Consider the following 13,934-nt stretch of genomic DNA (forward strand, 5'->3'; position numbering starts at 1 on the left):
CATACTGCTGCAGTGACACACACACACACATTATATATATATATATATATATATATATATATATATATATATATATATATATATATATATATATATGTATATATATATATAACGAACTTAACCGGCTGGTGTAAAGCGTTGTTAGCGTCCATTACTTTTATGATTCTTCACTCGACGATAACACTTACGGGACACACACACACACAAAATTAAAACGCATTCTAGTGGACTCAAATATTCACAAGATCAAGAAGTCGCTACCAACTTTGCCGCCGTCCGCGGTTCCGGCAATCCGTCAACGGTAGCGATAAAGTCTGGGGTGACAAGCTCAAGTTATCCGCTGCCCGCAATCGCTGCGCGGAAGCGAAGCTGCGTGGTACGGCACGGCGGTCAGAGTTTCGCGCGCTGCACGCAACTTCCCAGAGAAGACGCGCGCGGCGTGCGTGGAAGGCGCACGCCCTCTCCCGCCATCACGATGGTCCCGTCCCGGCGCCGACCCGCTGACCTCTGGAGCGGAGGCGAGAGTAGAAGACAGCGCCAGGCCGCCGCACCCATAGCGACCGGCTCTTTTTGTTACGCGCTTGAACAGTACTACTAGAGCTGCTGCTGCTGCTGCCGCTGCCTAGGGAGCCACCCACCCTCAGGTTGCGCGATCAGCGCTGAAGTGGTCCGGTGCTCCGGTCCGCGTGATGTGGGAGGAATGACTGCGTCTCACCAATACCGTGCAGCGCGTCGAAGGCTTGGGACTCTTGTCACTCCAATCGGCAACGATAGCCGGCTGTGTGTCTCCCGAGGGGGGCTGATTGAGAGTCTAAGCTTATTCGTGAAACGTATTTCAGCGCGGAGACGTGTTCCAGCAGTATTAACGCTGAGAGGGACATCTTGTGACACGGATTGAGAGCAACACAAAGTAACGCTGCAATGCCCTGTCTTTCTACTTAACTGCTGTTGTAAAGCGTTGGTAGCTTACATAACGGTTAAGGTGCAGTAATTTTACTATTTTCCTTCGACGGGGAGCGCTCACGAGACGTAGACGATTCAAGCCCACTGCATTTGGAGAAAGCCTCACAATATGTCACTACAAGCTTTGCTACTGTGTACAGTCACTCTGCTACTGGCCTGCCATATAGCTCCGGTAACGCAACAATCCGGAAACGATAAGAAGATTACGGACAAGCTAGAAGCAAACTCTGGAATGCCTCGCCCGTTGTGCGCCACTAATGTTCACGTGAAGCTTCAGTTCAGTTGGAGTCGCGCAGAAGTCCAACAAAGGCGCACAACGTAGGGTACCTTATCCTGGTTCTCTATTCAGACCTGCTGACGCGAATCCGCAGCCTAAGCTGCACTGCATGGAATTGGTGAGGCGAAGTGTAAGAGCGTAGGCACCCACCCTCCCGGTCCAGGAAAGGAGGTCCGCGGCAAGAGTGACGCGATGAATAAATACCTCGGAGAACAGATGCGGGCGGCAGATGCGTCTTGGGACCGGCCGAAACGCCGGACGGAGGTCGCTAAGCCTGCTACTGGGGGTCAATAACAACTGCCGGGGTGGCGCGATGACCCTTGCGGATATCAGGTCGCCGTGCATCGTACACTAGATGGACAGTAACAGTGCACTAACGTTCTGCAGCCCCTGTTCAGTGACGAGAGAGCGCCCGTGGCCCCCTCGCGTGAATTTTCCACATTTTTCGCTGTAGCGCATGATAGACTCTCAAGAGGCACGAATTTGGTGACACTATTACTATATTCAACCAAGTTTGCTGTTGACATAGTTTATACATGGTATTCAGTAGTAATTGCAGCAGCACCAGTAGTAGTACTAGCAGCTCGAAATAGTAGTAGTTGTATGGGTGCAGCAAGGTTAACAGTAGTAGTTGTAGTAAGAGCTGCAGAAGCAGCAGCAGAAACTAGTAGTAGTAGTAGTAGTAGTAGTAGTAGTAGTAGCAGTAGTAGTAGTAGTAGTAGTAGTAGTAGTAGTAGTAGTAGTAGTACAAGCATCAGCAGCGGGCGTCAAAGGTCGGCGACCTTGCTTAAGCAAAGTCACCTGGGTAATAAGAGCGGCGCCCTGTAGAGTCGTGCACAGTCTTGAGGGGAAATACCTCATCAGCATGGAGAGTCTCGCAGCAGCTTAAATTGGGGCGAAAGCCTGCAGGTAGTTTGATTCATGCATGCATATGTCTGCGCTAGGCGTCGTATTGGCTGCTTTTTCTTTTCCGCTAAAGACGAAATGGCTTGGGGAGCCACTGGAGATCGTTGTTCGAAACGCGCGTTCAGTTTGCGTTCAGTTTTCAACTCACGCGATTGGCCCAGGCCGCGCTGACGGCTGACGACGACGGCGCGGCCTCGGCCAATTGCGTGAGGCGAGTCTGAACGCAAACTGAACGCTCGTTTCGAACAGCGATCTCCCGTCGCGCTGTTAAATACTATAGGGGTATCTTAAAAGCATGCCTTGCTGATGCGCAATGAAAGACGAGGCACAAAAACAAAATTTTGAGATTTTACGTGTCAAAACCAGGATATGATTATGAGGCACGCCGTAGTAGTGGACTCCTGGTTAAATTAGCCACTGATGTTCTTTAACGTGCATACAATGCGCGGTACACGGACGTCTTTACATTTCGCCCCCCATCGGACGATGCACCAACAAAATAAAATAGAAGCGTATATCGACCTCAACTCTCTCTCTCTCTCTCTTCTTTTCATATCTGCACCAACATCTAAGTGCGTATATTCTTATGTCGTCCCGATTTAGTGCACTCTTTTTCCCAGCAGCGCGAGACGGACTTCCGCTAAAAGCGTGATTACGTGCTGCCGGTTAAGCCTTCCCCGTCTTCCTCGCAAATTCTTTCGGGCACGATTATGCGCACACGAAGCACGCGTACAGTGTAAAGCGTAGCAAGCAAGAAAGAAATGATCACTCTGAAGGTGAAGAAATAAAAAAAAATACGGCAAAAAGAAAAATCGCCAGCGCAGTGGAGACTGGTGCATTGTGGCCGAGACTCCCTTTCTCGCTCCAAGTTCCACGCGCGGTTGCTTCGCATGCGCCAGAGGCCCTCTAACGCGTCTTCACGCGAACGCAAGCGCTGCTAGAGAAAGATGGAGGGTAAAAGCCAACCGCGGACAAAACACTCCATCACAATCCAGCCCTTCCAGGGCGGCCACACCGATGACGCTCCCGATGCTGGTGCAACAACGCTAACGGCACGGTCTGTTGCCTCGACGAGGCACGGGTGTGTGGGTGAGTTCGGAGAAAAGAGGGTGAGGGAACCAAGAGGAGAGAGAAACCGCAAACCGTCAGCAACAGCGAGATGAAAAGGAAAGGAGGTGGCCGAGAATTGATAGAGAGGAATAGAGAGAGAGAGAGAGAGAGAGAGAGAGAGAAGGTGACGGAGGGAGGTCCTTCGCCCACGCGGTGTACGGGGCTCTTGCGATGAAAACCGCAGTCGTTGGAAATCAACCAACCAGATCCGGATGGGTTCACGGCGGGGTGTCTTCTTGAGCCCGTTGTACACTCTGGGCCTATACCCGAACGCCTCTTGTGAAGGGTGACACGCCTTGCCCTTGCGGGCCATCATTCGCGTCATGTGCAACTTCCGATAGGCTGTTCACCTCTTGAGTAGGGTCTCTCTTTGAACTGTTCTATACTGTGTACTTCTCCGTGGGCTTAGTAAGCACATAGGACCTGATAGCGAGAAAGACAGCCTAGGACAGAAACTCTGGAGTTATAAATAACAGTAGCTTATACCATCGGACTTGAAAACAAAATAGTAAGGCACAGTGCATCATGTCAATGTACTCACCTACGCAGCTGAAAATTGGAGGCTAGCAAAGAAACTTTGGAAGAAACATGGGCCACGCTACTAGCGATGCGAATTAGGAGCCTGATGACTTGGGCTAGGTCGTGACATTCCCAACTACATTGGAGCGAAGAAACGGAAAGCGGTAGTGGTAAGAGGACGAAGTGGAGTCGGCAGGTCACGTAAAGCGTAAAGGAGATAACCACTAATGGTTTGTGGCTGTGGTACCTAGGCAAACCGAAGCCTAGGAGGAATCAGCTGCCTAAGAAAATGGTTAGCAAAGATAGGTATAGAGACATCTTCGTACAGCAGTAGAGAGGACAGGAGATCCCAAAAGTACGGATGTCATCTACGCATGCGTTCGAATAGCTGTCAAAGTCGTATTTAGCTTCGTTCGACGTGCGTCGTTATGTGCAACACGCCTTCAGACAACGTAAGTGGATGCCCTGACAAAGTTTAACGATGGCGACGAAGTCATCGGGACAAAGGGAGCCTTTTAGGCACCAGGGGACTTTAATTAAACTTAACCCATAATTGAGGTCAGAGCTCTCCCAGTCTCTCTCTGCGACCTACAATTTATTCTAGAAGACAAAAAATAAAGAACTTGCACTGTGTGCGGATTTTTTCAAGTAACAGACGTTCTTATTTCCTGTCCAAACCAGTTTAGTAAGAACAGGACGAGATGGTCGGTTTATGCTTACATTTAAAAAAAACAAAAAGGAAATCTCGATAACTCCTTAAATTTATGTGCTTAGAAATATCAATTCATTTTACGTTCACATTATGCAACCAAATTACACAGGAAGAAAACATGAACTGACAACTGCACTGCCATTTTTCTCAAGGAAAGGCAATCAATGCCGAAAGAGAAAACAAGGCGGAGTATGAAGGGGGGGTCGTTACTCGTCCAGAGTCGTTACTCGTGCAGACCACGAGAGACGCGCCTTCCGACAATACACTGACCAGGAAACGCGAAGGGCGGAACTGAGTTAACCGCAAGTGGCATTCCATCCAGGGCAAGACACTAAACCACGGGGAGCCGCTACAGTTGAAGTCAAAGAAGAAGCATTCAGAAGAGAGAGAGAAAGAGCATGCAGCCTGCAAATATGGGCACAAGATGAACAGGTACACCAAGCCTCATTCAGAGAACGCAGGATCTAAAAAAATAATGGAACCTCGAGTTCTTCCTGGGGTATCAAAGAAAACCACAGCAGTGCATATATACAAGGTACCACATGTGTTGCCACAACGAACAGTCGAAACCACCGGCGACCGCTAAAGGGAGGCAAGGGTGTACCTAGAATCTAGGGCACGTTCAAAAGAGTGGTGGAGTAAGTTCGAAGGAGAAAGATCTCCACGAGTTGTGTAGAAAGAAGGCTATAGAACGAACGTTTGAAGAAATCACAACAGGCAGGAACAAAAAGCATGCTAGGAGGTTCAGCCGCCCGCCCGGCCAACCTTAAGATGGAGGTGTGTCTCCTCAAAAAAGAAAAAAAAGGAAGGAAAGCAAGGGTTCCGGAACATAAACGGCAAACAAAAGAGCGTGCCTACTACGCTGCCCGCCGACCAAGCAACGGCGGAAGCCAGCCAGTCGGCTAGCCAAGTCCCTCCACCATCCCAACGCTCGAGCGGGCCAAGCCATGCCGCCAAGCCGCACGACGCGCGAGGGAAGCCTGTCCGTTGTGGCTGCCGTCCGCCCCGATGTGACCCCCAGTTCAGGGACCTTCGAGACCTGCCCGCCCGCCGCCGCCGGCTTGGCGCTGAGGAACTGGAAGCGGCGGACGAAGTTGAGGGGGAGGGAAAGCGAGGACAAGAAAAAGGTAAAGAAAGAAGGCGGGAGTCCGCCGCAAAACCAGAAGAGAACCGACGCGCCCGCCCGGCCGCCTGCTTGCCTGCCGAGTCGACGCCAAGCCTAGGCGGCTTGGCTTGGCGTCGAGCTGAGCTCACCGAGGCAGTGGATTGCCCCGCGGTCTCCTCGACCTCCTCCCCTTTCTTTCTCCTCCTCTTATCCTAGAGCTCCCCCTCTATTTTGGCCCAGGCCTCTTCTGCAGGGCCTGTAGGCTCACGCACAACACTACTCCACGCTTTAACCCTCAACTCTCTGTCACTTCTCTCTTCCCTCTCTCTGGACGCGGGCAGGCGGAGGAGCCGAAACTGGTTTTTATGGCAGTGATTTATCTCTGCGAGGGGCGAAAGAACACGATAGGAAGAGCAAGGAGGGAAGTGAGAGACGATAGAAGAACAAGGGGGGACGCCGAGACATGATAGAAGAACAAGCGGAATGGAGAGATGATAGGACACGGAAAGAAAGAGGGGAATAAAGGGGGAGAGAAAGATAGAGAGGCAGTGAAGAAGACGCAGAGCGGCAGAGGGTTACGCTATGCCTCCTTCCTTTGCCTTTTTAAGTGTGGCGTCTGTCTAGCTCTGTACCCGATCGTGTATACGAGCGCGGACAATGGAGCGAGGGCGAGGGTGTTGCCGTCGAAAAGGCGGTGAGGGACGCCGCGAGACAGAACGAAGCAAAGCGAGACAGATAGACAGACAACACGTGGCTCGCACTTGATGAGTACTACCGAGTGAGTCAGAGAGAGAGAGGGGAGAGAGAGAAAGGAGGACACGAATGTGGCGGTAAACCGCCAACTACCAGAAAAGGATGCCGTACAGCAGAGTCGGCACTGTGTCAACACTCCGCTAGAAACCCTTGCCGTGCAATAACTGACGGGCTCGTGACCAGGTTTCGGTGTGTCAGGTCATCGGAATAGTGGCCTCCAATTCGAAGAGTATTCACTGTCATAACGCAGTGCACACAACTCAGAGTGAGGTCATAGATCTTTTCTGGAACGTCGGTCGAAACTACTGGACACTGTCGACTTATGATGACGGCAAAGACAACGCCTGCCGGAGTTTGGTCCTAGATTTGCCGCAGAACCCGAGAAGGTTGAAGAAGACAGTCACCTCAGTCCTGAACGCGGCTGACCTCAAGAGCACAAGAAGATGGCGCCTCGGGGACATTTACTGACTGGTGTCCCAGGACACTATTAGTGATGACAGTGTCCAATGCCTTATCCAGCGCCAGAGAGTAGTAGGCGATGCTGTTAATCCACGATTGACTAGCAAGGACCTAAAGCTGCGAACAGCGACAGCTTTGACATCTTCTTTGTGATTTATGCGCAATTAGTTTCCTCTCCCGGTCGCATAAATGGCTTGCTTCGAATCAACCAGCTCAAGCCTGCACTATTCTTCAGAATGTGCATATGACAAGACTGCTGTACCTTGTTGCCTTCCATTTGCATGAAGGAGACTTCACGCTAGGGAGCATTCATTCGATCGTTTGAGGTGAATGGGACTACCCAAGCCGTAACCATAATGAAAACATGCGAATTCAACTTCGATTTCACATTCTTCTAAAGTTGAAATCGAACAGGTGATATCACGTGACTTAAGCGCGAACCTTGAGCTTACAGGATGGTTGCTGTCTCGCTGCGGCTGGAGAATGTTTGAGAGAGAAGGTTTCACTAATTACGCAAAGCCAGCACCAGAATTCGTACCGTTTATTTCGAAAAGGATTCAAGGGTTTTAAGGAGTTTCGAGGCCCTCGTGAAACAGAGGATTTTTGAGAATCTGAATGTCTGTATCTCCGTACTACAAAGATGCTAATCGGATTGGATCGGCTTGACTCTTGCGTCGCATAAAAACCTTGCGCAGTCATATACACAAATATAGTCCACTAAGCTTAGCCGGAAGCAAAATTTCGATTGCATTTAAGCGCCCCGTGAACTTTAGGACCGTTCAAGGAATTGAAAATGACAGTTTAACAATCAAGGGTTTTACAAGGTTTCAGAGACCACTAAGAGCCTTCGTGCTGAACACAACGAATGCGCACACAGAAGGTGCTAAAAGGACAGCCCACAACATGCAGCTGTTCCGTGCATTCGGTGTGAAAAGGCCCGAGCTAACGCTGTTAACAAAATAACAATACTAAAACTGTTTGGCGCGCGCAAACCGGATGCAAGTGCCGCGGCGGCGACCTCCGCCTCGGAATTTCCCGCTTCGTTGGAGACGAAACCAAGAGTCAGCAGCCGGTGGTGCAGGTGGCTTTGCGGAAGACGCAGGTGTCTGGCAGAGAAGCGCACCTTCTTTTCTTTCATTGCCTCTGCGTGTGTGGTTCCTGCTAGTGCTCAGCAGAGCGCGATGGCGCAGCGGTCGCTAAGCAACGAATGCGGGCGATGCGCACGCACTTCACGCACTAGAGACGTCCCATGTGCAGGCACGCGTTTTCACTAAAGAGCGATGGACCTCGAACTCAGCGCTATAAGAAACGACGCTGCGTGGACGTTCATTATGCTGCGGTGGCGCCACAGAAAGAAAGACACAAGGACAACAGGACAAGCAGGACACAATGCACTTGTGTCCTGCGAGGCACCAATACGAAAGAGTGAACCCATAGCACCTGGCCCAACTTTCAGGGCTCCTGTATGCTGACTTTTCATTGACATGTCTGGGAACTTCCTGAAATATAATTTGTCGCACTGCGAGCTTCTCTTCGTAACCTCCAGGCATGGTGAATTGTTGTAAGCGTTAATGACAAAGATGACGCGCTTGAGAGAATGAATTAATTCATGAGAAATTAAGAAAGAGAATGAGAAACGAAGTAGCAACAGTCCATCTTTTCCCATGCGTCGTTCCATGAACGGCAGGGTTTTGACGCTGCATGTATTTCCCTCATAAATCTGACTCAGCGCTATTGTTTAGCCAGTACTTTCCAGCCGTTCCAACTTGCCCGCTATGATTCATCCCACTGAACGCCTACGGTTAACTTCGCTCACGGCGCAGAGGTTCAAGCTCCCCGCGTTCCAGTGACGTCACGGTGAACGGGAAGCACCACGTGATGCCGCACTGTGTACATTAGTGTAGTGTGTACATTAGTGTACATAATAGGTGTAGTAGGTTGTTTAGACCGCACTACCTTTCGGAATCGGCCCACGTGTTCCGATGGCACACTATCTCTCGGATCGGCACGATTTTTCGTTTCGCCACATTTCCGGTTCTGGCCTTAGGCGCGCGCAGTTCGAGAGAGCGCAACTGGGTCTAATTTCGTCCTTCTTGCGTTCACTACGCCTTATTTTTACTGTTGTTACGTGCCTAGCTGGACGATAACTTGGTGCATCTTTTTTCTCGTTTCAAGCTTCGTTCTTACTCATTCAGTGAATGGGGGGCCAGGTACCCAGGTCACACGAGCCCCCAAATCGGCCTGAACTCGCCAACGCAGAGCTCGTCGTCTTCAAAAAAAAAAAACGAATAGAAGAGCTTCAGGGAGACGTTTAGCGCCGCGAAGCCTGGCTGTGTGACGTCACGCTCCCCCCTCCGTGGTTGCTTTCCTTCCTCCGTCTCTCTTAGGTCATCGGTTCCGAGAAGCGCAAAGACTAGAAGGCGACGGGCAGATGCACATCATCGCCCGTACTGCAGAACACCTAAAGGGGGGGGGGGGGGTGAGTAGACCCCTGCGGCTAAAAGAAGCAAGCAACAAACGTACGCAGGCAGTAGCGGGGAAGAAAAGAACGCCGCGGCGGCGGTGGTCACGGAAAAGTGGCCACCGCCGCACCACTTACGCTCTTCCCCCGTCGCCGCCTGGGGCGCCGCCAGCGGCAGAAACCCTCCCACACAACTGGAAGGGCCGAGGCACACAACGCTTCGCTGTCGGGCGCACTCTCTTCCAGGGGAGGGGGGGGGGTTGCCTCATACGCTGCTTCCGTCAGTTCCGTGCAGCGCCATCGAAGCAACGCGTACGCGAAGCACGAGGCGGAGAGGTATAGACAAGTTGGTCGCGAGTGACGCTGGCTAACGCTCCCCTTGCCAGATGTAGTATACATACACGCCAATACCCATGAAAGTGTTGGGGAGGACAGCCGCTCGGCCGTAGCTCAATTGGTAGAGCGTGCGAGTTCGGCTGCCACAGGCGGAAAGTCGTCTCCTCGTCCGCTTTCATTTTCCTATGCATCATTATTTCCACATTTTAATTACAACCGCCTTTAATTCCGCGCGTGCTTTCCTTGGCTTCGCTTTCTGTTCGCTTCATTTGGATGCGGCAAAAAAAAGAAAAACACAAGCGCTTCGGTTCGTCTTCTCGGTTATGTTTGAATGACTCGCGTAAACTCAACGGGATTTGACTGCGAATCCGGCAGAGCATAATAATACAATGCAATATGTTGAGTACGAAACTACTCCTATATTGACATGAAGACATGTTGACATGTCTTCATTGCCCCGTCAACATGAACAACAACGCATGTCAACATGAAGACATGTTGTATCGGTATATTGCTTTGTGTTTTCACCTTCGCCCCTAACCTATATGCATAGTTGATATTAGGCTGGCTACTAGCTTTCAAGTCATCGGTCGAAACAACGTTACGCACATCTTTCTTTGTTTCTTGAATAAGGTGCGTACTCCTGTTAACGTACCATAATTTTGGAATTTTTCCTCGACGAGAACACATCAACATCTTTCAAACGAATTGTAGTCGGTCAAAGCGTCACAGCATGTCACTATAGCGGCTTCGCTACAGCTGTCCTCGGCTTCGGTTACCTAATTGCTGAACAAAAATAGTTAAAATGTTAACAGATGCTCTGATTGCCAGCGACTGACGGGTCCCGGAAGTAATTTCTTACCAGCTTCCACCACGGGTGCGTGATGTTTAAATGTGGACGCCGGCCTTCTCTTGCCCTTACGCGAGTTACCGGCGTGATATTCCGTGCATTCGCACGGGCCAGAACGTGATATGAACAAGTAACGCCGAATAATATTCCACCAAGAAAAAAAAAGCCTTTGGATATGTAGGCAAATCCGAGTAGCTCACACGTCAAAGATTGTGAACGCTTAATAAAGTTCGCACAACCTTAGGAAGTCCGTATATGTAACCGTTGGATGCTAACGGTTGAACGTGTAACCTTTGAACGTGTAACCTTTGAACGTGTAACCTTTGAACGTGTAACCGTTGAACGTGTAACCGTTGAACGTGTAACCGTTGAACGTGTAACCGTTCATTCCACCTGTGCATTGCTTTTCTATAGCCTCGCTGAAAAAAAATATGCAACACACAGGCAGCCAAGGATACGAGCGCAAACACGAGGCGCAGAAAATAATTTTTTCCAACGGACAGGACAGCGTTGGCTGGCAGCTCCGCCGGCAGGACAAAGTCGAGCTCCGCTAGGCAAGACAGGACAAGACGGCCACCGGTGAGTGGACCTCAAGAGCGACGGACGGACAGGTCTTTTTTTTTCCTGCTTCCAAGACGCTGTCACGGCGGGACGCTCCTGGAAAGTCACCCGCGTGGGTAGTTACGCGTCCAGAGGGCGGACAACCACCAGCGTTTACATTTCTGTTTTCTTTTTTCAAGAGTCGCCGAACGCGTACGCATAATAGTTTCTTCCCGATAACTTGAAGGTGTCTTTTTTTGTTTTCTTCTTGATGTCTTCACGTGGCACAGCTGACAAAAACCCGCCTCCCTTCTTTCTCATCGGGGTCACGCCTGTCGGCGGTTGACACATGAGATCACCGAGGGACATGGCGAGGATGGAGCAGTTGGTCCGCACGGGGCTATACGCACCGTCAGCCGCACGCCCTCTCGCCGCTACAAAATGAGTGCAAAACGGAAGCCAAGGCTGCACCAATAGGGCACCAAATAATAAAAAAAAGCTTTCAGGGCGTGCAATCTGACCAATGGTCAATGACTTCGCCACTGTCCCGACTCGGGCATACGAATGACCGGCCTTGTGCGAGCCAGCCACAGTTTAAACAATCTAACCACCTAACCTAACCTAACAACCTAACCTAAGGTAACCTAAACGAACCGGTCTTAGTCCCACCTAACTCCTGAAGTCCCCGATCGAATAAACAATTTATTTGACCACTCCGCCGGAAGCCTGCGAACATTAACACTTAATGACCACGGATGATCTGTAGAAGCTTTTCTAAAGATCGTCGAAGTGCAGTGAAAGTGTATGGATTGTATCGACAGCAAAATATTTTTCCCAGTCTATAGAAACAATGTACATTACTCTAAAAATTCGGTTTTGCATAAGTCAGGTATTACCGCTGTCCATATGCAGCGAATAAACTTGCACTTCTACACTTACAATCGCGTTTGATGTATGTAATGTGCACGCAAAATTAGAGAGCTATAAAGGCCAAAGTCAGCTAGACCTTTTTTTCTCTACGAAGAACATCAGTCTATTTTTTTTTACGAGAAGTCTGCACAATGTCCATAACATGCCTTCCGCAAAACCTATTTTCTTATTGTCTTTCAATGTCGATGTCTGAAGGGCAACGTATGCGCGAGGAAAAGCAAAACTATCTGGAGAAAGGCTGTCTAAGCCTATAAGATGTGCACAGGATGTTTGTAGACTGCCGATGGATGCGAGCTGTAGCTTCCACGGCGTTGCACGCTTTTTTCTAACAAAACAGAGCGCATAAAGGAAGAGCGTTCGCGATTGCTCCCCAGCCGTTTGAAGCCGCGATAGAAGAAAAAAAAGAAGGCTAACCACTGAGCAGCGGGGTCACGTGTGGAAACTGGATTACACAGCGGTGGTGCCGGGAACGGGGGTAAAAAGACCAAGGAAGAACGAAAAAGTGAAGCAGGGGAGTTTTTAAGTGTGCGCGGCTCTGGACCGTCGGCGAAACACCTGTTGCCTCTCTGCATCTCCGCGAAGTTCCGGGCCTCTTTCGACGCCGCGTCCGCACGAAGTTGAAACGCGCGCTACGGCGCCCGCCTTTCCTTCCGCGATACGAAGTAGTTCCGGACCTAGCTGCGCAGTTATACGATACCGCTACTCCAAGCCAAGTTGCACGAGGTTCTCGAATTTGAGGAAAAGGGAGAATAAGGAAAATAGGGAGCTTAAGCTAGCTGGTTGAGTACTTTTTATGCAGGACTTGTTTGCGTTTCACTGGAGAGAAATAGTAAAAAAAGTTGGCTGTCGGTGAAGCGAACATTTTTTCGCATAACCCGAATATAAACATTGATTGATCTAAAGTTAGTTTATGTAATGTTTATATTTAGTCTACTGAATTTCTCGTCAAAAAGCAAAGTGCCGGAAGGTCAGCCTGATGTCGCGATTTCTAAAGCAGAGTTCGTATGTTAGCGCCGTTTTTGTGCACAAAAGTGTTTTTAAAGCTGATCACGTTGACTCTTCAGCTGAAGGCGACGAAGGGACTTCTTCGGTTTATGAAGGAGACGGACTCGGACAAGCGGCTGTGACAGTGATGTCACTTACCGCGCAAGAGTGACAGACTGTAACTAACAAACAATGTGTGTGCCGTGTTATGTGCTCTCTCTATCTCTTCTCCCCATCTTTAATCCCCCCATCCCGCTCCCATGTGTAGGGTAGCAAACCGGTTAAGCTTAACTGGTTAACCTCCCTGCCGTTCCTTCTCCACTTTTTCCTTCCTTCCTTACAATGCGAGAAAACACCTGCTTATCGATGAACTCCTATGTAGTTCCGAGCAGACACTACACACACCTCACGACGCCTGAGGGAGCTAGCGCGGGATTAAGCCCGTCCTTCGGTTAAGCCCGTAGTTCGCGTATTTTTCTTGCTATATTGCCAGGCCTCCGCTCCCGATAAGATTGAAGCTTATGGCATTTCAGAAGTATCACTTACAAAACTAGGAAACTAGAAATTGAAGCAAATACCTTACTCAATGTATGTAGTTTAACGTTCAGCTCAGTTTAATGCTGCTTTTAGCTGTCCTTTCAGGCGTTTGCACAAAGACAGAATGACTAAGAACTTTGACAACGCAAGGTCGTATCCGAAGTCGTAGCATGTAAGTATCAAGTCAATCCCCTCACCATATCAACCGCTGAAGAGTTCCAAGCGTGTTATTCATGATGTTACTCATCCCACACGTCGCCATACGTACGCGTACGCGCCAATATATCCTGCAGATTAGACTGATGCAGAAAGTGCATCAAAGTTAGCGGACCCTAACTTCAGTCCCCTACTTCTGATTTACTGAACGTCTTTACATGTACCAGACGAAACGCTACCTCACCTGTCGTTACAACTTTGTGAGTCGTTATAACTTATGTGATCTGTGCGATTTTATTCCCGGCTGCGGCTGAAGTTTGGAATACCTGCAACCAC

This window comes from Dermacentor variabilis, chromosome 11, assembly GCF_050947875.1.
Source record: "Dermacentor variabilis isolate Ectoservices chromosome 11, ASM5094787v1, whole genome shotgun sequence".
NCBI classification, from domain to species: Eukaryota; Metazoa; Arthropoda; class Arachnida; order Ixodida; family Ixodidae; genus Dermacentor; species Dermacentor variabilis.